Below are 24,463 nucleotides of genomic sequence, written 5' to 3'. Positions count from 1 at the left end.
ACATTTGAACTTCATATAAACTTCATGTGTCAACTAATACTAGTTTTCATTTTATTTATTCAACTTTTTAATGTTCCCAAACCATTCTTGGCTCCCTGGCAATAGTTTACCAACCACTAAGGAGGGATCTGACTGTAAATACTCACAACTTTAAGAGCAGGCAAGGTTTCAGTAGGCTTTTGCCAGTTAGAAATAACTGGAGAATAAATTCAAACAGAAGGACCTCAGCCCCTAGGGATTTGAACTTTTTTCCCCAGTTAAAAAATTCTGGAAGCTTACCTAGTGAGCTATTGTAATCTATAGATCTAGCTACTGGACATACATTTAACTAATTCATTTGATAGATATTAGCCTAGTGCAAAGCTTCTTTGCATTCTATTTATGGCAGGGAAAATCCTGTCTGAAAGAGATGCTATAATAAATACCCAGCTCTCAGGAATGCTTTGTTTTCCTCTCTCTTCTGTCTTCCATTCCTTTAGGCATCTCAAAACCAGAGCTGTCACGTCCCTTACAAAATGTCACAGCAGGGTTTGCAGACCATATTGCTGGACTTGAGGTATTTTATTTCATGGTGAGTATTGTGAGTTCATTACTTTCTTGCTTCCCCATTTCCCTAGAAAATTAGAAACCTCCCTATAAGTGATAATGACATTTTCAAAGAGGAATAAATCCAAACTAATCTCAAGTTGCCTTTTGACTTCAGGATTCCCATCTCAGAAGAAAAGATGTGGAGCAGGTGCTCTACAGGAAATCTGCCTGGCTTTGAAACTTGCCCTGCTACTCGTTGGCTGTGAACTGTTGGCAGTTAGTTACTTCACCTCTTGGGGAGTCTGTTTATCAAGGAGGTGATATAATCATGTAATGTAACCTATTGCTATTACTATATTATCCACTTCTTGTCCCCAGCTATATTTTAAAGGCACCTTTTTTTTTTTTTTTTAAATTTTGAGAGCTTGAAAAAAAAAAAAAAAACAAAACAAAAAACCAAACATGTCATATTGACCATGGTCAGAACTCAACTTAGAGTTCTGTGAGCAGGATTTCAACTTGCCCTTGGGAAACCCACCAAGTTTCAATGTCTCAAAACTCAAACCTTCCTACACCTGGTGGTAAGTAAATGATGCTCATTATCTAGCACTCACTGGGAAAAGGCATCTTGATTCAGTTCAAGCAAACTTGTTCCTAGATTCGAGAAAAGTTTGAAAGCAATTAATTAAATGGCATAAAACAAGAAAAAAGTGGAAATACCCACCCCTTAGGTTTGGGGATCCATTTATGCTGGCCAACTCCTCACTCATGCCCAGTAATTCCAGTCAACCATCTTGTCCAGAATAAGCTGTTCAAATTTCTGATTTATCCATGATTTGTAAAACAAATCTTACTGACATTTTCCAGTTTACAGATTTCTTCCCTAGGTACTTTGTTACTGAAAGTGAAAGTCGCTCAATTGTGTCTGACTCTTTGCGACTCCATGGACTGTAGCCTGCCAGGCTCCTCTGTCCATGGAATTCTCCAGGCAATTCTACTGGGGACATTGTTACCTTCCCCAGAGGATCTTCCCAACCCAAGGATCAAACCAGAGATCAAACCCAGGTTTCCCCCCATTGCAGGCAGATTCCTAACCATCTGAGCCACCAGGGAAGTAAATTTATAATCTTCAAAACAATACTTAGTGTCTTCTTTAATGTTGTAAGGAACCTTACTTAATTCAACTATATCCCTAGAGTAGAACAGAATAAACCACTGCAAGTCAGTAGATGTTACTCTGGTTTCTAGCTCTTCATACTCTCGTAGAGCCAAGAGCTCCATGTGAGGAGGGCAAACACATGGACAAGATTCTCCAGAACAGAGCTAGATTGTACTGGGCTACGGTTCTTGAAAAATAATGCAGATAGCTATTACCATTCAATTATTTTCCACAAAGGAGTTGCAACTGTTGGGGGTGTAGCTCAGTGGTAGAGCGCGTGCTTAGCATGCATGAGGCCCTGGGTTCAATCCCCGGCACCTCCAGCTGGAATTTCTTGTGTGGCATTTCTCTGGTGTTAAGCAAAATGGCCTTGGGGTCATTATAGCAATGCCTCACTAGCTATCCATTTTACACAGCATAGTATGTATATGTCAATGCTACTTTCTCAGCTCTTCCCATCCTCTTCTTGCCCCGCTGTGTTCACAAGTCCACTCTCTACATCTGCGTCTCCATTCCTTCCCTGCAAATAGGTTCATCAGTACCATTTTTCTAGATTCCATATATATGTTCATATTTGATGTCTGTTTTTCTGTTTCAGATTTGTCCACCTTTTAAAGCCATCCACTGTAAGTCACTGAGAAATCACTCCTACATTAACTAAGGTCTTTACTACACAAAAATTAATTACTGGGGAAAATTAGAGTTCAGAGAGCAGGAAAATCACTTAGACTTGCCCCCACCTCATCTTTCATCAAACTAGCTTCAGGAATCAGTTCAATGGAGTTTCCCCTGGATTTGGAGAAAGTTTAAAATTAAGAGGCTGGAAAATCTGAAGTGAACTTGCCCTAGTACTTTGAGGAACACAATTCCTCCTCTGGCATGAAGAACACAGGATTCTCCAGTGGTGAGATGAAGGACAGACTGGCTGCTTAATTTCCTGGACACAAGGCCCTCTGAAATGCACTGATCACAGACATATACGGCTGGCCATGATGACAGGTATAGAAGCGAATGCCCCAGCCAAAGAGGCAAACCACTCTCTTGTGTCCTTGCCCTCTTCTAAGAGATTCAGAATAGATGTTCACCAGTGTCAGGTTTGAGATGAGAAGGCAGGAGATGCTCACTCACCATGCAGACTTGCTAAATGGTCTTGTCCTGTTTAAAAGGACAGGACCTGTCCTGTTTGAAAGGACAGGACCTGTCCTGTTAAAAGGAAAGATGTAAAAAGAGTACAGAAAAACTTCTTTCTCCTTCTTTGTGCCCTGTCTACTTGCTGGGTATGCTTGGGAGAGCATTACCTTTTGAAAATGTTGCTAATGGAGATACACAGCTGCAGTCTTCAGCACTTACAGAAACATCAAAAAACGCAGATTTAGGGACTAGTGTTCAGAGATTAGAACAGTTGCTACGTACTTATGGGACAATTCTATATTTTCCTACAAGTAGTTTAACTTTGTGGTCCTATTAATGATTTTGATGAATCAACATGAATTTGATCATACAATCCAGTTTATGAAGTAAAATAGCTTTTGTGTCTCACTTAAATTGGGGGGGAGGGGGGAGAGTGTTGTAGAGGGAGACTCGAGTGCAAAGCAAGGGGTTTGAGAGAAAGAGAAAGGTTATTCTTGGTCACAAAAGAGGTGAGTGGTTTGATCTGTGTTAAAATTAATGTTTTGTTTTTTTTTGCAAACAATTGGCTACTTCCAAGAAACCACACTGTCACATAAAGTGATTGGACACTGTAAAAGTTTTATTTCAGGAGTCTGGGAACCTTGCATCTCTCCTGCCTCAAAAATTTGGACATTGACCAGACACACAAAATTGCCAATTGTTCTCTGAATTAACTTAGGCGGCACATTCCACCCAAGGTAAATATTTTCATGCAAGAAGCACCCTATCAAGCTATTCCATGCCATTGTGAAGTCACCTTCACCAGGAAAGACACTCCTTCCACTTTCTCAAATAGACTTGAGACCCACTCTGTCTGCCCATCCCTTGTATCTGGTGATTCAGCCAAACATGTTCTAAGATCGCATTCTTGAAACCAGGATAGTTGAATTGTATTAAAGACTTTTCCTTCCAGCAGAGGCATAGTTACCGCTTACAGATCCTGTTTGGAGCATCCTCACTCTGATATGCAAACTTTCCTAATAAAACTTTCTCTGGCCCTGTATTTTCCCCTGATCCTGTCACCACTCTGCCATTGTCGTTCCCTTCTCTTTGACTGCAGAACTTAGCCTCTGGCTCAGGTTTCTCCACTTCAAAAGCCCTCACTATTATCAATGATTTCAGCATTTTAACTGTTGCTCTGTTTTGAATACATGCACACATAATCATGAGAGTGCCATAAAAATCCACTGGTTTTCCAAATTTTAAGTAAGTGCCATTTTATAAAAATTCCCTGGATCACTAATGTTATTATGCCAAATATTAAATATCTATTCCTAGTGACTTTTACTGTTCATACTGTTCATGGGCTTCTCAAGGCAAGAATACTGAAGTGATTTCCCATTCCCTTCTCCAGTGGACTACATTTTTGTCAGAACTCTCCACCATTACCCATCTGTCTTGGGTGGCCCTACAGGGCATGGCTCATAGTTTCATTGAGTTAGACAAAGAAAGCCTTCCTCAGTGATCAGTGCAAAGAAATAGAGGAAATAAACAGAATGGGAAAGACTAGAGGTCTCTTCAAGAAAATTAGAGATACCAAGGGAACATTTCATGCAAAGATGGGCTCGATAAAGGACAGAAATGGTCTGGACTTAACAGAAGCAGAAGATACTAAGAGGTGGTAAGAATATACAGAAGAAGAAAAAAAAAAAAGAATATACAGAAGAACTGTATGAAAAAGATCTGCACGATCAAGATAATCACAATGGTGTGATCACTTACCTAGAGACAGACATCCTGGAATGTGAGGTCAAGTGTGCCTTAGAAAGCATCGCTACAAACAAAGCTAGTGGAGGTGATGGAATTCCAGTGGAGCTATTTCAAATCCTGGAAGATGATGCTGTGAAAGTGCTGCACTCAATATGCCAGCAAATTTGGAAAACTCAGCAGTGACCACAGGGCTGGAAAAGCTCCATTTTCATTCCAATCCCAAAGAAAAGCAATGCCAAAGAATGCTCAAACTACTGCACAATTGCACTTATCTCACATGCTAGTAAAGTAATGCTCAAAATTCTTCAATCCAGGCTTCAGCAATACATGAACCGTGAACTTTCAGATGTTCAAGCTGGTTTCAGAAAAGGCAGAGGAACCAGAGATCAAATTGCCAACATCCTCTGGATCATGGAAAAAGCAAGAGAGTTCCAGAAAAACATCTATTTCTGCTTTATTGACTATGCCAAAGCCTTTGACTGTGTGGATCACAATAAACTGTGGAAAATTCTGAAAGAGATGGGAATACCCGACCACCCGACCTGCCTCTTCAGAAACCTATATGTAGGTCAGGAAGCAACAGTTAGAACTGGACATGGAACAACAGACTGGTTCCCAAGGCTGTATATTGTCACCCTGCTTATTTAACTTCTATGCAGAGTACATCATGAGAAACTCTGGGCTGGAAGAAGCACAAGCTGAAATCAAGATTGCCAGGAGAAATATCAATCACCTCAGATATGCAGATGATACCACCCTTATGGCAGAAAGTGAAGAGGAACTTAAAAGCCTCTTGATGAAAGTGCAAGTGGAGAGTGAAAAAGTTGGCTTAAAGCTCAACATTCAGAAAACGAAGATCATGGCATCTGGTCCCATGACTTCATGGGAAATAGATGGGGAAACAGTGGAAACAGTGTCAGACTTTATTTTTTAGGGCTCCAAAATCACTGCAGATGGTGACTGCAGCCATGAAATTAAAAGACGACCAGTCTAGACAGCATATTCAAAAGCAGAGACATTACTTTGCCAATAAAGGTCCATCTAGCCAAAGCTATGGTTTTTCCAGTGGTCATGTATGGATGTGAGGGTTGGACTGTGAAGAAAGCTGAGAGCCGAAGAATTGATGCTTTTGAAGTGTGGTGTTGGAGAAGACTCTTGAGAGTCCCTTGGACTGCAAGGAGATCCAACCAGTCCATTCTAAAGGAGATTAGTCCTGGGTGTTCATTGGAAGGACTGATGCTAAAGCTGAAACTCCAATACTTTGGCCACCTCATGTGAAGAGTTGACTCATTGGAAAAGACCCTGATGCTGGGAGGGATTGGGGGCGGGAGGAGAAGGGGATGACAGAGGATGAGATGGCTGGATGGCCTCACGGACTCGATGGACGTGAGTCTGAGTGAACTCCAGGAGTCAGTGATGGACAGGAAGGCCTGGCAGTGCTGCGATTCATGGGGTCGCAAAGAGTTGGACACGACTGAGCGACTGAACTGAACTGAACTGAACTGTGATCCATGTGATCAGATTGGTTAGTTTTCTGTGATGATGTTTTTCAGCCTGTCTGCCCTCTGATGGAGAATAAGAGGCTTATGGAAGCTTTCTTATGGGAGAGAGGGACTGAGGAGGAAACTGGGTCTGATGGGCGGGGCCATGCTCAGTAAATCCTTAATCCAATTTTCTGTTGATGGGTGGGGCTGTGTTCCCTCCCTCTTATTTGTGTGTGTATGTTAGTCGCTCAGTCTTGTCCGACCCTTTGCGACCCTTCGGACTGTGGCCAGCCAGCATTCTGTTTATGGGATCCTCCAGGCAAGAATACTGGAGTGGGTTGCCATTTCCTTCTCCAGAGGATCTTCCTGATCCAGGGATCTCCTGCATTGCAGGCAGATGCTTTAACCTCTGAGCCCTTTTTGTTTGAGCTACAGGAAAGTCCTAAAAGGACTGGCAGTGGTGGGATTCGAACCCACGCCCCCGAAGAGACTGGAGCCTTAATCCAGCGCCTTAGACCGCTCGGCCACACTACCACTTCCTACCTTGTCTTTTATCTGGGGCCAAACTATGGTGGAGGTAATGAAGATAATGGTGACCTCCTTCAAAAAGTCCCATGCACACACTGCTACACCCAGTGACCCCAACCCTACAGCAGACCTAACAGAAGCAGAAGATATTAAGAAGTGGTGGCAAGAATACACAGAAGAACTATACAAAAAAGATCTCACAGATAATCACAGTGGTGTGATCACTCACCTAGAGCCAGACATCCTAGAATGTGAAGTCAAGTGGGCCTTAGGAAGCATCACTATGAACAAACTAGCGGAGGTGATGAAATTCCAGTGAAGCTATTTCAAATCCTGAAAGATGATGCTATGAAAGTGCTGCGCTCAATATGCCAGCAAATTTGGAAAACTCAGCAGTGGCCACAGGACTGGAAAAGCTCCATTTTCATTCCAATCCCAAAGAAAGGCAATGCCAAAGGATGCACAATTGCACTCATCTCACCCTAGCAAAAGGGAAGGAAAGTTAGTCACACAGTCGTGTCCAACTTTTTGCAATCCCATTGACTGTACCTGTCAAGTCCTCTGTCCATGGAATTCTCCAGGCAAGAATACTGGAGTGGGTTGTCATTACCTTTTCCAGGGGATCTTCCTGACCCAGGGATTGAACCTGGGTCTGCCTGCATTACAGGCAGTGTCTTTACCAACTAAACCACACACTAGCAAAGTAATGATCAAAGTTCTCCAAGCCAGGCTTCAACACTACATGAACCATGAACTTCCAGATGTTCAAGCTGGATTTAGAAAAGGCAGAGGAACCAGAGATCAAATTGCTAATATCCGTTGGATCATCAAAAAAGCAAGAGAGTTCCAGAAAAACATCTACTTCTGCTTTATTGACTATGCCAAAGACTTTGACTTTGTGGATCACAACAAACTGTGGAAAATTCTTCAGGAGACGGGAATACCAGACCACTTTATCTGCCTCCTGAGAAATCTGTATGCAGGTCAGGAAGGAACAGTTAGAACTGGACCTGGGACAACAGACTGGTTCCAAATCAGGAAAGAAGTACGTCAAGGCTGCATATTGTCACCCTGTTTATTTAACTTATATGCAGAGTACATCATGCAAAATGCTAGGCTGGATGAAGCATAAACTGGAATCAAAATTGCCAGGAGAAATATCAATAACCTCAGATATGCAGATGACACCACCCTTATGGCAGAAAGCAAAGAAAAACTAAACAGTCTCTGGGTAAAAGTGAAAGAGAAGAGTGAAAAAGTTGGATTAAAACTCAACATTCAGAAAACTAAGATCATGGCATCTGGTCCCAGCACTTCAAGGAAAATAGATGCAGAAACAATGGAAACTGACAGACTTCATTTTTCTGGGCTCCAAAATCACTGCAGATGGTGACTACAGCCATGAAATTACAAGACACTTGCTCCTTGGAAGAAAAGTTATGACCAACCTAGACAGCATATTAAAAAGCATTATTTTGCCAACAAAAATTCATCTAGTAAAAGCTACAGTTTTTCCAGTAGCCATGAATGGAGTGAGAGTTGGACTGTAAAGAAAAGTGAACAGCCAAAGAATTGATCCTTTTGAACTGTGGCTTGGAGAAGACTCTTGAGAGTCCCTTGGACTGCAAGTCAGTCCAAAAGGAAATCGGTCCTGAATATTCATTGGAGGGACTGATGGTGAAGCTGGAACTCCAATACTTTGGCCACCTGATGCTGGTAAAGATTGAAGGTGGGAGGAGAAGGGGATGACAGACAATGAGATGGTTGGATGGCATCACTGACTCAATAGACATGAGTTTGAGTAAACTCTGGGAGTTGGTGATGGACAGGGAGACCTGGAATGCTGCAGTCCATGGAGTCACAAAGAGTTGGACAGGACTGAGCAACTGAACTGAACTGAACTGATTGACCTTTTAATTCAATCTTCCTTCCAAACTCTCTTTGTTTTGAATTTATTTCATTTTATGATGTTAATGCTACTTATGTTTTAAGTATGTTGGTAGTTTAGTCACTTTGCAGTGGCTTCAATCTGATCTATTTTGGTGTATGGAAGTCCATGTTACTGAGCTATACACGACTTCCATTCTGTCACTGTGGCCATTCTTTTCATAATTCCACTGGGAAAAGACAGTGATGACTAAGGAGAAGCTAAGCTCCCAAACATCAACAGAATTGGTTATCTTGTCCAGCTGTCTATTAAGATCCCCTTCTTAGGAGGTTTCTCTCGGAGGGCATTACATGGAAAATAAATATTCTTAGACTCTGCACATTTAGTAAAATCTATCCATCTGTCTGAGGAGCCTGGAAGGCTACAGTTCATGGGGCTGCAAAAATCGGAGTGAGTGACTGAGCACGTCCGTCTGTCTCTTTATCAAACCTCTCTGTCCTCACTTTTCAGCAATTTTCCTTCCAAGCATCAGTCAGTCAGTCAAACTATTAGTCACCTGTCATGAATTAGTGTGGATCCCTATGCTACAGCTATCCTTCAAATAAAATGAACAATTGCGTGCCCTACGTGAAGTCAGGCCTGCTGGGAGGATTGACTTCACCACTACCCTCCAAAATTCAAAGAGGCCCACTAGGCTTCCCTTTCTCACAAGTTTTAAAACTTTTTCTGTTCCCTTCACAATTTCACCACTACCAGTTATAACATATTGCAGTAGATTGTAATGAATTGTTTGTTCAAATTCTCACAAAAAAGTCTCACGGAGTTTTTCCACATAGACTGTTCATGCATATTATGTCTTCAGTCACTTAAAAATGACATTGCCTCCCTGAATAAGCATCTGAATAGCGTCAGGAACATCTGTAGACTGACTCATCAAGAGACGATGAAAATGTCACATCATTTGCCTTCTTTTTAAAATGAACTCTTGATTTTGCTTCCACTGTCCTCAATTCTCAATCAGCTGTTTTTACTCAAAGATTAGTGGTCTTAAGTTTGTTTTCTCTAGGCATATTTCTTTTGGATACTATAAGTAAACACTTTAATTTCTTTGCCATGGTAAATGGGTTTCCTTGAAAGATTTACAAAGGAGCCAATCAGAGACCGATTTGATTGCAACCTCATCTTCATTAAAAGCATTCTTGTGTGTGTGTGAAGAAATCCTGTTGCAATGAGATGTGTCATTTCAAATTTTCTAATTTTTGTGACAGTTGTTGTCCTGTCAGTTGGAGTATGGTGACAAGGGTTTAGTAGCCTGGTAATGCTGTTGCATACTCTATTCTTTTAGCATCACTGGATAACATTTCTCATCATTTTTGGAGATTATGTAAGAGTATGGATCAAAAAGAAGAGAAAAATAAGGGATTCTCCAAAATATTGCCTATAGGTTCCATTACTTCTGAACAGTGTCTACAGGATACAGAGGAGCAGAAAGGCTTTCCACTGAATATCTCCCTAACACCTCTCTTTAAATGTCTCCATTTTTACTTATTCATCCCTGCTGCCAGGAATTGTATCCAACTGGCATACATGGAAAATCGTATATTCCAAGTCTTCTGGGTGGGCAAATATATTGGCCAACCATGCTTTAGGAACTTGAACCCTTCCAAAAACCAAAGTTGACAATCTAAACATTGAAAAAGAAAGGTCAGAGGCTCTTTCTTTTTCAGGTGGCTGAAATAGCTCAGCTGGGAGAGAATTAGACTGAAGATCTTAAAGGTCCCTGGTTCAACCCCAGGTTTTGGCAAGCTCAGTATTTTAGTGAATACCGAGGATGATTTGTCTTCCTGTGAGAAAGGAGGAGATGCTCACTGGGATGATGCTTATGATACCCTAATCCCTTCAGTATGTTAAAGCCCAGACACGATGCAGTATCGTGGTTTCCAGTGTCATGGGAAGCCTGGCGTGCTGCAGTGCATGAGGGGTCATGACAGAGTCGGATATGACTTAGACTGGACAACAAGTGGTTCAGCCAAAGGAGCTCACGGTTGAGGTCAGCTTTTATTGTCTTTAAATGATGTGTAACTACTGCTAATTTTTTTAAATAATAAAATATTATGTGTGTGACACTGAAAAACTTGAGGAATCATCACTGAGTGAGTGCAATGTGTAGTGTGCGTAGCAGCAGTGGGAAGGGAGAAGGTGCCCTGTACCATCTCTATTACAACTACTCTACATTTTAGCCCCAAAACAGCCATAGATGATGTGTAAATGAATGAGGTTGTTGTGTTCGAATAAAACTTTATATATGAACACCTAAATTTGAATTTCATATAAGGTTCCTGTGTCATGAAATACTATTGCATTTTTCGACCTTTTAAAATAAAAATGTTGCTCTTTCAGCAGCACACGTATTAAAATTGTAAAGATATAGAGAAAGTGAGCATGGCCCATTGCACAAGCATGACATACAATTTCGGGAAATGTTCCAAAACCATTCTTAGTTCACAGGCAATAGTTTACCAACCATGAGGGTAAAGGGAAGGGCAAAGGATCCTATTGCAAATACTCAGAACTTTAAGAGCAGACAACATTTCAGTTGCTTTCTACCAGTTAAAAATAACTGGAGTCATATCCCTACACAACCAATAACTGGAGAATAAGTGCAAACAGTCCAATACTGAACCCCTAGGGATTTGAACACTGTTTCCCTAACTAAAACTTTAAAAGCTTAAGTAATGAACCACCCAAACATAGACCTAGCTACTGGATATATAATCAATTAATTCATTTGGCAGATTTTGTCCTAGTTGCAAATCTCCTCTGCATTCTCATCATTGCTGAGAAAACTCCGTTTGGAAAAAAAGGAAAAAACAAAAAACCCCCAAAACTCTATAATAGCTAGCTCTCAGGAATGCTTTGTTTTCCTCCTCCTTTCTTTCTGTCTTCTGTGTCTTTAAGAACCAGAGCTGTAGCATCTGCTTGGAAAAGTCACTGCAAATTTTGCAGATACAGTGCCGGGCTGGCTGTGTATCCTTTCATTGTAATTATTGTGAATCCATCCTTTGTGTCTAATTTCCCCACCTGCAGTTAAATTCTCAAGGAAGCACACTGCTCTTTCTCACATCCTTCTGCATTATGTTTTTCGATTTTATTTGCAGTCTGTGTAGGCAGAGGGGAATAAAATGGAAGGAGGGAGCATTTGAAGACTCAAAGGTATGTTCCATAATGGGCTTCTCTGTGTTGGTGGATGCAAGTGCTATTCATGCATCCCTTGGCACGCAGCCCTTAGAGCCCATCAACTTTGGGAAGACTGAGTGTAACTATGTCCTTTTTATCTGGGCTGCAGTGCCCTTCTCATGATGTAGCTGTAAGATCAGACTTAGAGTAGGAGGTTCGGAAATAAAGGAGCTGCACAGACTAAACTTTACTCTGCTAACTATTAGGTCCTCGAGGACATCAGGAAAGGAAGGAAGGTAATTAGCCATGAAATTTTTCTCGGAAGCCACATGTCTGGGTGGATGTAATTGAACTGTGGAGAGATCACAGAGCATGGAAGATGTCTGAGGTTTAAGGCTTCCCCCCACCTCCAAGTCTGAGGACTTCCCAGTGGCTCAGTGCTACTGCTAATACAGGAGATACAGGAGATGTGGGTTTGATCCCTGGATTGGGAAGATCCCCTGGAGTAGGAAATGACAACTCACTCCAGTATTCTTGTCTGGAAAATCCCATAGACAGAGGAGACTGGTGGGCTACAGTCCATGGTGTTGCAAAGAGTCAGATACAACCGAGCATGAGGACCATGTCTGAGCCTCTCTTTTTTTCCTCTTTTTTCTTACTTTTGATTTTGCATTTCTTTACTCATCTTTTCCTGCTCACATTCAAGGGAGGCTATCTAATTTAGTTGGTTGCTTTAAGCACTCAAGCATTTCTACTCCAAGGGCTTTGGAATCCATGACCAAACCTGATTGTGTCAGAACAAGGAAAGCTGGGTGGAGTGAGACAACAAAGGAAGATACTGTTCATCCAGGGCAGTAATCACACCAAACCCACATTCACAAACCAGTTATTGATTCATTTGCAAAAACAATTGAAAGAAGAGTGGAAAGAGAACAAAATAAAGAGACCATGCACAATTTTCTACCCGTTTTCTCAACTGTCTTTCTCAAGAAACAGGTTGCAGACTGAGGAGCAGAAAGCCTGCCCACTAATTTTCTTCCACTCTTTCCTTATCTTCCAAGCTCTACTAAGGGCAACTCAGTACAGTCACTCACCAGATGTTAAAGTCCATAGATCTGAGTTCTGTCTGCATGAGTAGACTCTGCACAATAAATCCACTTCTTACAAGGATGCTGTCGATATCCAAACCTCAATTTATTAAAATGAGTATTCGGATCAGTGAATGTAGAGTTTTCTAATGTGACTGAAATAGATTCTGAGATCCGACTGAGTACTCGGATCTGTTGCTAGAGTTTGGCGATGGCCAAATTTAGTCAATAACTCTTTCCTAATTCATGTGTCGAAGCTTTCTCACCACAGACACTGTCCTCCATCTTTGAAGTGACTTGTCTAGAGAACTGAAATAGGGAGGATGGGAATTCCATGCTCTAAAATCTTTGTCATCATATTATATACATATATTAAGGAAACCTTGCCTGGTACACCTCAGAAAATCACACAGAAAACACTAGAGAAGTCAGCAGCTAAAGGCAGAAGCTTTTGCAGAGCAGGAGAATGGCCATCATCAGCTGCATAGACAAAAGTGATCCCATCTCAAAGATTTCAGCTGTTTAATTTTATTCTTTCTAATTTCTGTGTCATCTTTCCCGTTATTGCATTCTTGGAGGGAAAGGAACTGGATGGATTTGTTCTCACCGCCAACACTACTCTGCCGTCCCATATTTGCTCTTAAAATTTTCACTCCTTCAAACAATAAGGAAGAATAGGTACAGATAAAAAGTTTTGTTCTGATACGATTTGAACAAAACTCAGAAGATATGAAGCCTGTAGCAAGAACTGAGAACAAACTCAGAATGTGATAGAGCATGCGCTACTGCCGGAGCTTCTGATTCAGCCCATGGGGGACTCCACTCCAGGACGCCCAGTGGAGTTGAGCTCATTCATTCATGTCAAGGCAAGAAACTGTTGAAAACTACACTTTCTGTTACAAAATTCTAAGACAACAAATCAGCTAACTTAAAAAAAAAAAAAAAAAGACAATTCTTTGGCCAGATAAAGAAGATGCCAACAGAATGAATTATAATACCTCACTGACAAGGAGGTCAAACCAGTCAATCCTAAAGGAAATCAGTCCTGAATATTCATTGGAGGGACTGATGCTGAAGTTAAAACTCCAATACTTTGGTCACCTGATGTGAAGAACTGACTCACTGGAAAAGACCCTGATACTGGGTAAGATAGAAAGCAGGAGGAGAAGGGGATGACAGAGGATGAGATGTTTGGATGGCCTCACTGACTGGTTGGACATGAGTTTGAGCAAGCTGGGGGAGTTGGTGATGGACAGGGAAGCCTGGCATGCTGCAGTCCATGGCGTTGCAAAGAGTCGGACATGACTGAGTGGCTGAACTGAATTGAACTGACAGTTTTAGAATCTGATATCTGTGTAATAGACCCAATATAAAAAAGTTTTATGGAACCTTTAACAAGCTTTGAATACTGGTGGTTACTATCCAAGGAAGTTAGCACTAAACTTCTGGAATCAAAGCTCTTTATTCCATTTTCATCATGTGCAAGTTATCTTCATATTCTCCCCTGCTCAGAATTTTGTAGTTCTCTCTTTCTGCCTCATTACTATTGTTTCTAAGCCAAGCCTGGTTATTGTAAATGTGATATACTGTGGTAAATTCCCCAGCCTCTGTTGCCTGCCTTTCTTCAAGACTCCAGGAGTCATTCTGCCCAGCCTCTCCCTTTCCTAACCTACCTCTTCCAGATGAAACTTGTCACCAGGTTGCCTTATTTGCACTTACTCTACCTTCTTGATGAATGGTGGTTCTTTAACCTAGCTGGCCATCAGTATAATCTGAAGAAGCTTTTAAATTACAAAGATTCCTGCCTTATTTTTACTTCATTCAGGAGTTGCATGGTGGGTCCAAAAATCTATGCTTTCATCAACTTCTCAAACTATTTTCCAGGTCTGGGTGCTACTGACGTTAGTCTATAGCATTTATGTAATTTTTCTCTCAACCTTGGAAGGTTGCTTATGGGTGACTTTGCTATTATCATAACATTAATGTTAATATATTTAAATTTTATCTATTAATAATATATTAAGCATATATCAAGTAATGCTGATATATTTTCACATATATTTTCCAGAGAAAGTTAGGGATCTTGCACAGGTGAGAAAGGTGGCAATGAAACTGCAAAGTAAAACGGAAGGTAAAGTGTCTTAGGATTACGTCAAAAAATTTTTTAAAAACCCTTAAACTGGTATCTCCCCCTCTCCCTTCTTCCCCTCCGTCTTCTTAAAAAGAGACGAATATATCGTACTCATCTCAGACCCTATTCTGAAATACATTAATATGTAAGCATTCTCTGACAGAAGAAAACCAGACAGAGGCTACGACCTGGGCTCCGTGGCTTAGTTGGTTAAAGCGCCTGTCTAGTAAACAGGAGATCCTGGGTTCGAATCCCAGCGGGGCCTTCCTGGTTGTGACCTGGACCTTTTTCCAGGTATACCTTTTGCTCTTAAAATTCGATTTTGGCAGGTTTTTTCCCCCTATCTTCAATCTCCTTCCACCCTCCAGTTTTGGACATAATAGGTAGTTTCCAAAGGTTTTGGAAACAAAATGGAACTGATTTTGGTACATCCGCACGATCCCGGGCTATATTAAGAAAGCAAAGCGCAGGACCATGATTTTAGTACACTGCCTATTTTCTTGATGTTTCCTTTTGGATATACAAACCACATCTTGCCTCAGGATTTTTCTTGCAATGTTATCTTAGGTATTCCAATCCTAACTTCATGTAAAAGTTAGGGCCTGGTACATATGTATGGGACAAGGGCAAAATGAAAATATAGGTTCCCTTACTTAAAAAACAGGGGAAAGTTATTAGCAAAGATAGTAAAACATAAATTTAGCTTTATTTTTTCTTCACTCTCTCGACCTTTTATGGTATTTTAAAATTTGCTACTTGATGTCGCTATAATTAAGCAAAATTAGCATCATAAATTATAAGCATGAACTTCACTATCCATCTTGCACACCAAAACCCACAGAGCATTGCAATCGCTGTGCACACAAAGGAGAAGCACCTGGGCCACTCTCACTGAGGGTATTTTCCTTGCTCAATCTCATCGGACGTCAAGTACAAGATCCGGAGGTTTTATAATGGTTCCCTCCTTTCGGATAGAAACTAAAACACTCAAGCTGCCGAAACCCGGGATCGAACCAGGGACCTTTAGATCTTCAGTCTAACGCTCTCCCAACTGAGCTATTTCGGCTCCCCAGAGATGAGTTTTCCAAACACCTATTTTTTCAAAATTGAGATTGCTTTTCTACCCATTTTTAGAATGTTTCAGGCTTCTCAAGTGTTGTTAATGATCCATAATATTTACCCACCCAAAAAAGTTTGGAATGTCTTCTGTGAATGGCACTTGCATTCAATTCCCGGCTATGTGGGATGGTAGGAGAAGGTGAGAGACAGGAAAGTCATAGGGATTCGTTGGAAAATTTTCTGCTCCTCTGACACGGCTCAGAATATTACAGGAAAATATATTTTTAAAATATCTTAGAGTTCCTTATTTTTTTCTTTTCTTTTTTTTGTTCATTCTTGCATAATCTTCAAAGATGCTGAGAAAGTGATTAATTTTTGTTGATGTGGGATCAGTTTTCTGCTTCCTGGCGATGATTTCTAGTGAGCGGGTTGCTGTCTTTTATGCTATTCCGTCTACTCTGCCATAGTCTTTTGGCCTAGGTCTAACCCGGCTAAGAAGAAACTAAGAGCAGGAATAGTAACAGTCTGGATTCAGAATTTACTATACTTGGGCAAAAAACATTAATCAAAAAACTGATTTAAAAATTGTAGAAGTCTCCGAATTAGCGGAATAGATATTCTGACAAAACAGTCCTGTCAAAGAATACAGAAAATGGGTTTATTTCCTAATATATGGAAATAAGAGAGGCCTGTTGCAGGGGGATGTAGCTCAGTGGTAGAGCGCATGCTTTGCATGCATGAGGCCCCGGGTTCAATCCCCGGCATCTCCATCTTTTCCCCCTGCTCTTTAATGTACGTTATATATGTTCCTTCAGTCCTGCGGACTCTGCTCTCCTACTTTTCCACCTTTCCTTACTTTCCCCCCCTCACATGGAAAGTAAATATTCTTGCTAGAACAGCAGAAGGAAGAAACAAGAGAAGAAAGCAAACAAAAAAAGAATAGTCTTATTCCACATCCAGGAACGTCACCAATTTAACCAGCTTTTTCACCTAGACTATCTTAACAACACAACTTAAGAGAAGGAAGATCCAAAGTAAGATGGGGGGGAGGGGAGTGGAAAGAAACCCTTGTGCAATTTAGTTAGCCTGAAAAATCCAAAAGATAGTAGTCATGAAAAAAATGATGGTGCTGTGATCAGGATTCCAACCATTCCTGGAGAAAACACTTTGGACTGCAAACCGAATGCCTTAGATAGACAATTATTCCTGAACTTTTACATATACCTGGAAGAGAACACATGAATTCCAACGAGGGCTCCTGTTCCTCCAGTAAGAGCTTGGAAAAAGACAAAGAAAGCTCCACCACTGACCTGCTTTGATTTTGGAAACAAAGTGATGTTCCTCCTCTGCCATTAGAGAACATCTGACTTTAAAATAAATTCAAGTAATGGAGAGGTCTTGGCTTCTATAAAGTCACCCATCTCTCTGTTTCCTTCCCATCCTTTCCACTGAATTCTCTAAGAGCTGAGAAACAGATGCTCACCAGCAGGTGTGTGCTGTCGGGCAGGAGACATTCCCTTTCAATAAACCAGAGTCCATGAACAGTATTTCTGCTCAAAGTTGTCCTTTGGGGACTGGTGGAATTGATGTTGTTTTCTTTTACAGATGGCTTAAGAGATGTGCAGTTTCTGCAGAAATGATCACTTTACCTGGAAGCTGATGATAGAAAATGGGACTTTTATTGGTCTCTTTCTAAGGAAATTTTAGGACAGCAATAACCAGTTTAAACCAAAAAAAGAATGAAATCAACCTAGATGCAATCTCATGTATTAATAATAACCTCCTTATCTATTAGAACTTTTTTCAGCAATGTCGTGATGGTTCAAACCTGCAGCCCCTTCAGTGGAAGCAGTTTTAACTGCTGAACTGCTAGGGAAACTCCATTACCTCCATGTCTTAATGTGTAGCTTTAAGTTCTCACTCTACCTGCTTTGGGGGGCCATCTACTCCTAGCCACATAGATGTATGAACCTGAGGTTCAGAGATGTCCACAGAATTCCAGCTTCAGGTTATATACATAATATGTGTAGGAAGACATCCTCAAGAGGCTATCTTGTAGGCATTTAAAATATGTTATGTACAAACCCCAACTCAACTTTATTTCCCTTTTATTGTCCCACCTTATGTTCCTTATGCAAAAATAACTCAACAAACCAATAATAACAACAAACAGAATTCCCACCACTTTCTCTATTTTTACTAGCTTTGTGAAATACATCCATATCTGCATAAACCAATCTACTTGCAAGTCTTCCTAAGTGTTGGACTTCAAAAAGAGCCCTAATCCTGTATTAGTCTATCAGCATCCACCAAGTTTCTCCCTTGCCTTCCATTGTTCAATTCACTGTTTTATTTATCTAGCTGATCCTTGAAAGAACCTCGAAAGTTGCCCTCTTGTCTCAATTAGGACAGAGCAAAACATCACTGAATTGTATACATTTATGATTTTCATTCTATTGTAGCCCTGGATTTGCCCCCAATACCCTGCTTCTCAGAATCCAGTCAAAGCCAACAGCAGATGTGAGAAGTTGGCAACACCCTAACGTGCTCTGAAGACATTCCTGGAAGAAAGCCAAGTTCCATCTGGCTTCTGTATAAAAACTGGAAACAGTGTAGGAGAAAAAGAAAAATGACTCCTCAGTAAGAATCAGGCAGTCATCAGTTATAGGATTTACTGAAGTATAGGGTCCACGTGGTATGTAGCTTACTAACAGAACATAAGCTAAGCATGTATGGGAGTCCAGGGAATCTTGGACTCCATTATTGCTTTTTCCTTTCCTCATCAATACCGTATTTCAAGAATACATCCACCTTTCCCCATTTAAAAATTTTCTTTTATCATTTTTACCCCTTCTCACATCCCGAGTAAATCCATTACCCGAAAGATTGCCTTTAAGCTGATCTATTTCAACTCTATGACCCTGACATCTATCAACCTAACTGCATCAGCACAAGTAAGACAAGAGGAAATAAGAGAGTGAGCCCATGCCCCCTTTTGTTATATTAAACAGTTTACCAAGGAACAGGAAAGAAAAAGAAGGATACAAAGGAAAGGGAAAGAGGCTCATAGTCAATTTTTGCTAACAGACTCCTTTGTATTCTCAGCCGTGTCTGTGTCAGTTGAAAGACTGAAGGCTGAGAAACAGAAAACCTACCCACTGATTTTTCTCTCCTCCCACTTCCCTCTCACATGGATTGTTGCTAGTAGTTGAAATCACCAAAGGCGGCAGGATATCAAACCCCAACTTTCTCAAAGTGAGGGAACAAGGCAACAATATGTCTCAAGGAATGTCATGCTTTTCAGACTTTAAGTAGAGAAAATTATTCGTAAGGACAGTAGAGACTTGGTCAACATAGCTCAGTTTGGAAGAGCTTTAAAGGTTTTGACTAAAATCGGGAATCTTTTCCCATGATTTGAAAAGCCCATACTTTGTGTCAAAACAAATTCTCCTTCCTGTAACATGTCTCCCTGATGCAAATGCTTCTGAATTCACTTGCTCAAGAAAAGGGCTTAGAAGGCTAAAACAAGAAAATTCAGAATCGAGTGCTTCCATAGTCCCTGCCTTCACCAATAAATGCTTTGTCCAGTGTTTTCAAGCGATTAAATGAAAAGCTTCCTGGGTTACTTCCGTCAAAATGATAGAAACATCACGATAAAGATGTACAGTATAAGGCTTTGGACTTGTTATGGAAGCTGAAAGAACCCCAGTGAAAAAAGAGCGATTACTCTGCTCTTTTCTGCACGGTCACTTCTATCTGCTTTGCTTTCTAATTCGAGGACCGCCTCAATTGTCGTGTTCTGAAGATTTCTAGGGTTCTTTTTTAAAAGTATCTATGTCTGTGATAGGTGTTCGCATTATGATAATGGGTTCTCTCAGGGAAACCAGTTTGACAGTTTGCTAGGTTCCCCAATCTTGTTTCAGCACCCTGCGTTTGCCCTTTCTTCCCCCAGACTAGAAAAATGTCAGTGCTTTTTGTTGTTATTGTTATTTGGCCGCCCTGCTGCTACTGCTGCTAAGTCACTCCAGTTGTGTCCGACTCTGTGCGACTCCACAGACGGCAGCCCACCAGGCTCCCCTGTCCCTGGGATTCTCCAGGCAAGAACACTGGAGTGGGTTGCCATTTCCTTCTCCAGTGCAGGAAAGTGAAAAGTGAAAGTGAAGTCGCTCAGTCGTGTCCGACTGGTAGTGACCCCATGGACTTCAGCCTACCAGGCTCCTCCACCCATGGGGTTTTCCAGGCGAGAGTACCGGAGTGGGGTGCCAGCGCCTTCTCCGTTTGGCCGCCCTAGGATACCTAGGATATCTTAACTCCCCTACCAGGACTAAACCCCGCATCTTCGGCAGCGAAAGCACGGAGTCCTAACTACTGGACCTCCAGGGAATTCCCTTGTCAGGTTTTGTTGCTGTTGTTGTTTTTAAATTGATAGAACCTTAAAGCTTCCCCGCACCCAAGTCCTTTGAGAACAGCCCTCAAGAGGTGCGGGACCCCTGGGTTAGAATCAGAATTGAAGACAATCTCAGAACATGTGGTGGTGTGTAAGGGAAGAATGCGAGTCAGCTGGGAAAAGGACGTTGGCCGAGCATCCCACCCTACCTGGTGTGGCGTTCAGTTCGGCTGCCTCTGTAAAGCACTTCATCAGAGCCGGTACTGCTGAAGATTTGTGTTGGAAATTTGTGACTTTTTCTGGTGAAAGAAAGCAATTGTCACTTATTTCCTCTGAGTGAACCTTGGAGAAGGCTAACAGGAGCGGGAAAGTCTTAGAATCTAGAAACTCCGTCAATCGGACTATAACTTTACTGAAGCCGCTAGTAAGTTAACAGGCGGTGGAATTAAACCCAATGGATTTTCTCCGCCAGAAAATAAATCCAATCTCAAAAGAAAAGTAATATTTTATAAATGATCCCCAAAGAGCTCCTCAGTAGCAGGGGGTGTAGCTCAGTGGTAGAGCGCGTGCTTCGCATGTACGAGGCCCCGGGTTCAACCCCCGGCTCCTCCATCTGCGCTTTTTCCTCATCCAGTCTTTTGATTTTTTTTACACATTTTGCCACGTTTCCTTTGCCTTTTTTTTTTTTTTTTTTAATGTAGCCCAATGGATTCCCTTTAATATTACACCATTTCTTCTCCAAGGACGTTGGTGCCATCCAACGCGGGCTTTCACAGAAGGAAAAAAAGAAGGAAGAGAAGAAAATAAGGAACCACACTCATTGGCATTTCCTCTGTCAGAAGCACCAAGTCTGCAGTCGTATTAACTGACCCTCATTTTGGACCCCATTTGAAAGGATCCCTACATGGCAGGACAGGGAAAGGAAGCAAATAAGAACAAATAAGCAGTTCCTCCAAGTTTTCTTAGTTTTTGAGCACTGGCTGGTCTAAGAGGGGAGGAACAGAAAAGCGTCCCTCTGGTTTCCTTATGCCTTTCTTTCCCCAGCTCCCGCTGCCGCGCCCACGCCTGTCACTCCTGCCTGGGCTGCAGAGAATCTGAGATAGGGTACAAGGCAACAGACCCTTAGGATTTCTTGGTGAGTGAATGGAAGTTGGCCCAAGGTGAGGTGGCACTTAGTAAAACCTTTGCCATGCAAACGTTTAAAATATGATTTGAAAGAACTAGCTCATGCTCATTTTATTCCATATTAAATCGACTTCCACAGGAAATTTACACAAACTGTGTACTAGAAGACACTCGCTAACTCCCCACCACCCCCTCAACCAAAACACCTGACTAAAGTAAAATCTCAGAAGCCCTGCGAACAGCAGATTTAGATTCCTTACCTTCTACATTTCCTCACTGAACTTCACTTTTCTGTTCTTGTTATTAAATGAATTAACAACACCTCATGTAACACCATACTGATGGCCCAGAAGATGTGGCCAAAGGTGTTTGGGTGAAAATAAGAAGAGATATATAAATTGCTTGCATTTAACAAAACAAGCAAACAGAAACCACTTTTTTAGAAATCAGCACAAACTACTGAATATTGTTGCTCTGCACTTCGTTTTCTGTGCAAGTTGAGTGTTAGGAGAATGTACAAAAATTGTTCCATTTTTCTTTATGAAAGACTTTGCAAGATAACTTTTGTAGTAGAAGAGGACGTTCTAAAACATGAAGTCAAAAATTTTAAAATAGTGTCTAATTTCCATCATCTGGAGAAACTAAAACCTGACTCCTAGTTCATTCAAGATCACAAGGAAGTAGGGATCCATCAGAAGCTCAGCTTCCTCTGGATTCAAACCCTGGATAGATGTTCAAAGGAGCCAAGCCACAAAGCCCCTTCCCACCAAGGCCACCTCTGGGCTTTCTCCACTCAAGCATGTTGGAATGCTGCATTTGCCCTGCATTTCAGGGCAAAGATTCAAAGAATGAGTTTTCTTTCTCTTTTTTTCTCTTCTTTTTCTTTCATTCTCTAGACTCCTGACATGGGTGAGTAGACAAAGAAGTGAAAAATAGCTTAGGCCACCTTTTTCCATTTTGCCAACCATAGATTCTCAGAGTATTTTTCCTTTTGCTCTTCATTATCCTCACTCTATTTGGCGTGCAGCCCTTCTACTCCCTTAGCGAATCTCTCAGGCAGCTGTCAAAAGCCATGAGACATCAGAAGTTCTCATAAAGAGCACTCTGGCCACTGTAACCCGTGAGACAGTCCATATTTTGGATACAGGTTTCCAGGAGAAGGGAGTACTGTGAAGCCTCAGCCATGACATGCATGAGTACTGTGAAGCCTCAGCCATGACATGCATGCCCATGTTAACTCAGTGCCCTCAGCTGGAAGTCTGAACGTGTTGCTCCTTCTCTTGGTAACCTCCTCCAGATGGCAGATTGCCCACATCATCATATCAAGGGGCCTGCACCTCCAATGCTTCTGGCTATGAACCACAATTGGAAACGCTAGAAGAAAGATACAAAGGAGCAGAATCTGAACAGTTTCCTGGGGAATTTAGATCCAGATGGAAAGAGAAAACGGTTTCCAAATGTTGCGGCCTCTCTTGTACTGTCTATAAAATCAAAGCTGTAGCGTCGTGGTAACAAAGCCGCTGTCATGTTCCAAGTCCAGGTGCTGAATGTAGGACTTTGCAAGACTACAAGACTGACTGAGACACATACTCCTCACTCTTTGTTTCGGTCAAGTACTGTGAATTAATTCACCTCTTGTCTTTAATTCACACCCGGACCAACGTCCCTTCGGCTGTATTCCGGGAACGCGCCTTTTTACTCCAAGTATTACTTTTTAACGAAGATCATGGCATCAGGTCCCATCACTTCCTTGGAAGATCCAAGGAATGTCAAGCCCCATAATTAAATGTTACACAAGTTAAAAAGGTCTGTGTACAGAAACCACCGCAGCGGAAGAACCTCAGCAGTGTGGGAAACGCATGGAACTTGTGGAGGTGCACCCAGGGCCTCGTGCATGCTAAGCACGCGCTCTACCACTGAGCTACACCCCCTTGCGTCAGAGTGCTACTGATACTGTCCCTTGTTATTTTTTAAAAATCGTTGGAGAAAGGTGTTGGTAAGATCAGTTCAATTCAGTTCAGTTCAGTCCTTCAGCCGTGTCCGACTCTGCGACCCCATGAATCGCAGCATGCCAAGCCTCCCTGTCCATCATCAACTCCTGGAGTTTACCCAAACTCATGTCCATCGAGTCAGTGATGCTATCCAGCCATCTCATCCTCTATCGTCCCCATCTCCTCCTGCCCCCAATCCCTCCCAGCATCAGAGTCTTTTCCAATGAGTCAACTCTTCGCATGAAGTGGCCAAAGTATTGGAGTTTCAGCTTTAGCATCAGTCCTTCCAATGAACACCCAGGACTGATCTCCTTCAGAATGGACTGGTTGGATCTCCTTGCAGTCCAAAGGACTCTCAAGAGTCTTCTCCAACACCACACTTCAACAGGATCAGTTCTTTGGCACTCAGCTTTCTTCACAGTCCAGCTGTCATATCCATACATGACCACTGGAAAAACCATAGCCTTGACTAGATGGACCTTTGTTGGCAAGGTAATGTCTCTGCTTTTCAATATGCTATCTAGGTTGGTCATAACTTTCCTTTCAAGGAGTAAGCCTCTTTTAATTTCATGGCTGCAATCACCATCTGCAGTGATTTTGGAGCCCAAAAGAATAGTCTGACACTGTTTCCACTGTTTCCCCATCTATTTCCCATGAAGTCATGGGACCAGATGCCATGATCTTCGTTTTCTGAATGTTGAGCTTTAAGCCAACTTTTTCACTCTCCGCTTGTACTTTCATCAAGAGGCTTTTTAGTTCCTCTTCACTTTCTGCCATAAGGGTGATGTCATCCGCATATCTGAGGTGATTGATATTTCTCCTGGCAATCTTGATTCCAGCTTGTGCTTCTTCCAGCCCAGCATTTCTCATGATGTACTCTGCATAGAGGTTAAATAAGCAGGGTGACAATATACAGCCTTGATGTACTCCTTTTCCTATTTGGAACCAGTCTGTTGTTCCATGTCCAGTTCTAACTGTTGCTTCCTGACCTGCATATAGGTTTCTGAAGAGGCAGGTCAGGTGGCCTGGTATTCCCAT

General features: G+C 41.7%; 8 non-coding genes across 8 annotated transcripts; 6 read left to right on the top strand and 2 right to left on the bottom strand.

Annotated features, from left to right (window-relative positions):
• The first annotated feature begins 1,938 nt into the window (after window positions 1–1,938).
• Window positions 1,939–2,010, top strand: TRNAA-AGC (transfer RNA alanine (anticodon AGC)). The gene has a single exon. It is a non-coding gene; the product is annotated as a tRNA-Ala (tRNA).
• Window positions 2,011–6,503: 4,493 nt separating this feature from the next.
• TRNAL-AAG (transfer RNA leucine (anticodon AAG)) lies at window positions 6,504–6,585 on the bottom strand. Its single transcript has one exon. It is a non-coding gene; the product is annotated as a tRNA-Leu (tRNA).
• Window positions 6,586–10,197: 3,612 nt separating this feature from the next.
• TRNAF-GAA (transfer RNA phenylalanine (anticodon GAA)) lies at window positions 10,198–10,271 on the top strand. The gene has a single exon. It is a non-coding gene; the product is annotated as a tRNA-Phe (tRNA).
• A 584-nt stretch (window positions 10,272–10,855) lies between these two features.
• LOC114109754 (U6 spliceosomal RNA) lies at window positions 10,856–10,962 on the top strand. The gene has a single exon (XR_003586335.1). It is a non-coding gene; the product is annotated as a U6 spliceosomal RNA (small nuclear RNA).
• Window positions 10,963–15,054: 4,092 nt separating this feature from the next.
• Window positions 15,055–15,128, top strand: TRNAT-AGU (transfer RNA threonine (anticodon AGU)). Its single transcript has one exon. It is a non-coding gene; the product is annotated as a tRNA-Thr (tRNA).
• Window positions 15,129–15,856: 728 nt separating this feature from the next.
• On the bottom strand, window positions 15,857–15,929 carry TRNAF-GAA (transfer RNA phenylalanine (anticodon GAA)). Its single transcript has one exon. It is a non-coding gene; the product is annotated as a tRNA-Phe (tRNA).
• Window positions 15,930–16,620: 691 nt separating this feature from the next.
• On the top strand, window positions 16,621–16,692 carry TRNAA-UGC (transfer RNA alanine (anticodon UGC)). The gene has a single exon. It is a non-coding gene; the product is annotated as a tRNA-Ala (tRNA).
• A 4,157-nt stretch (window positions 16,693–20,849) lies between these two features.
• Window positions 20,850–20,921, top strand: TRNAA-CGC (transfer RNA alanine (anticodon CGC)). The gene has a single exon. It is a non-coding gene; the product is annotated as a tRNA-Ala (tRNA).
• The last annotated feature ends 3,542 nt before the right edge of the window (window positions 20,922–24,463 follow it).

Source organism: Ovis aries, chromosome 20 (genome assembly GCF_016772045.2).
Source record: "Ovis aries strain OAR_USU_Benz2616 breed Rambouillet chromosome 20, ARS-UI_Ramb_v3.0, whole genome shotgun sequence".
Taxonomy (NCBI): Eukaryota; Metazoa; Chordata; class Mammalia; order Artiodactyla; family Bovidae; genus Ovis; species Ovis aries.
Note: the sequence above shows the minus strand (reverse complement) of the source record. Positions and strands in the feature narration are given on the sequence as shown.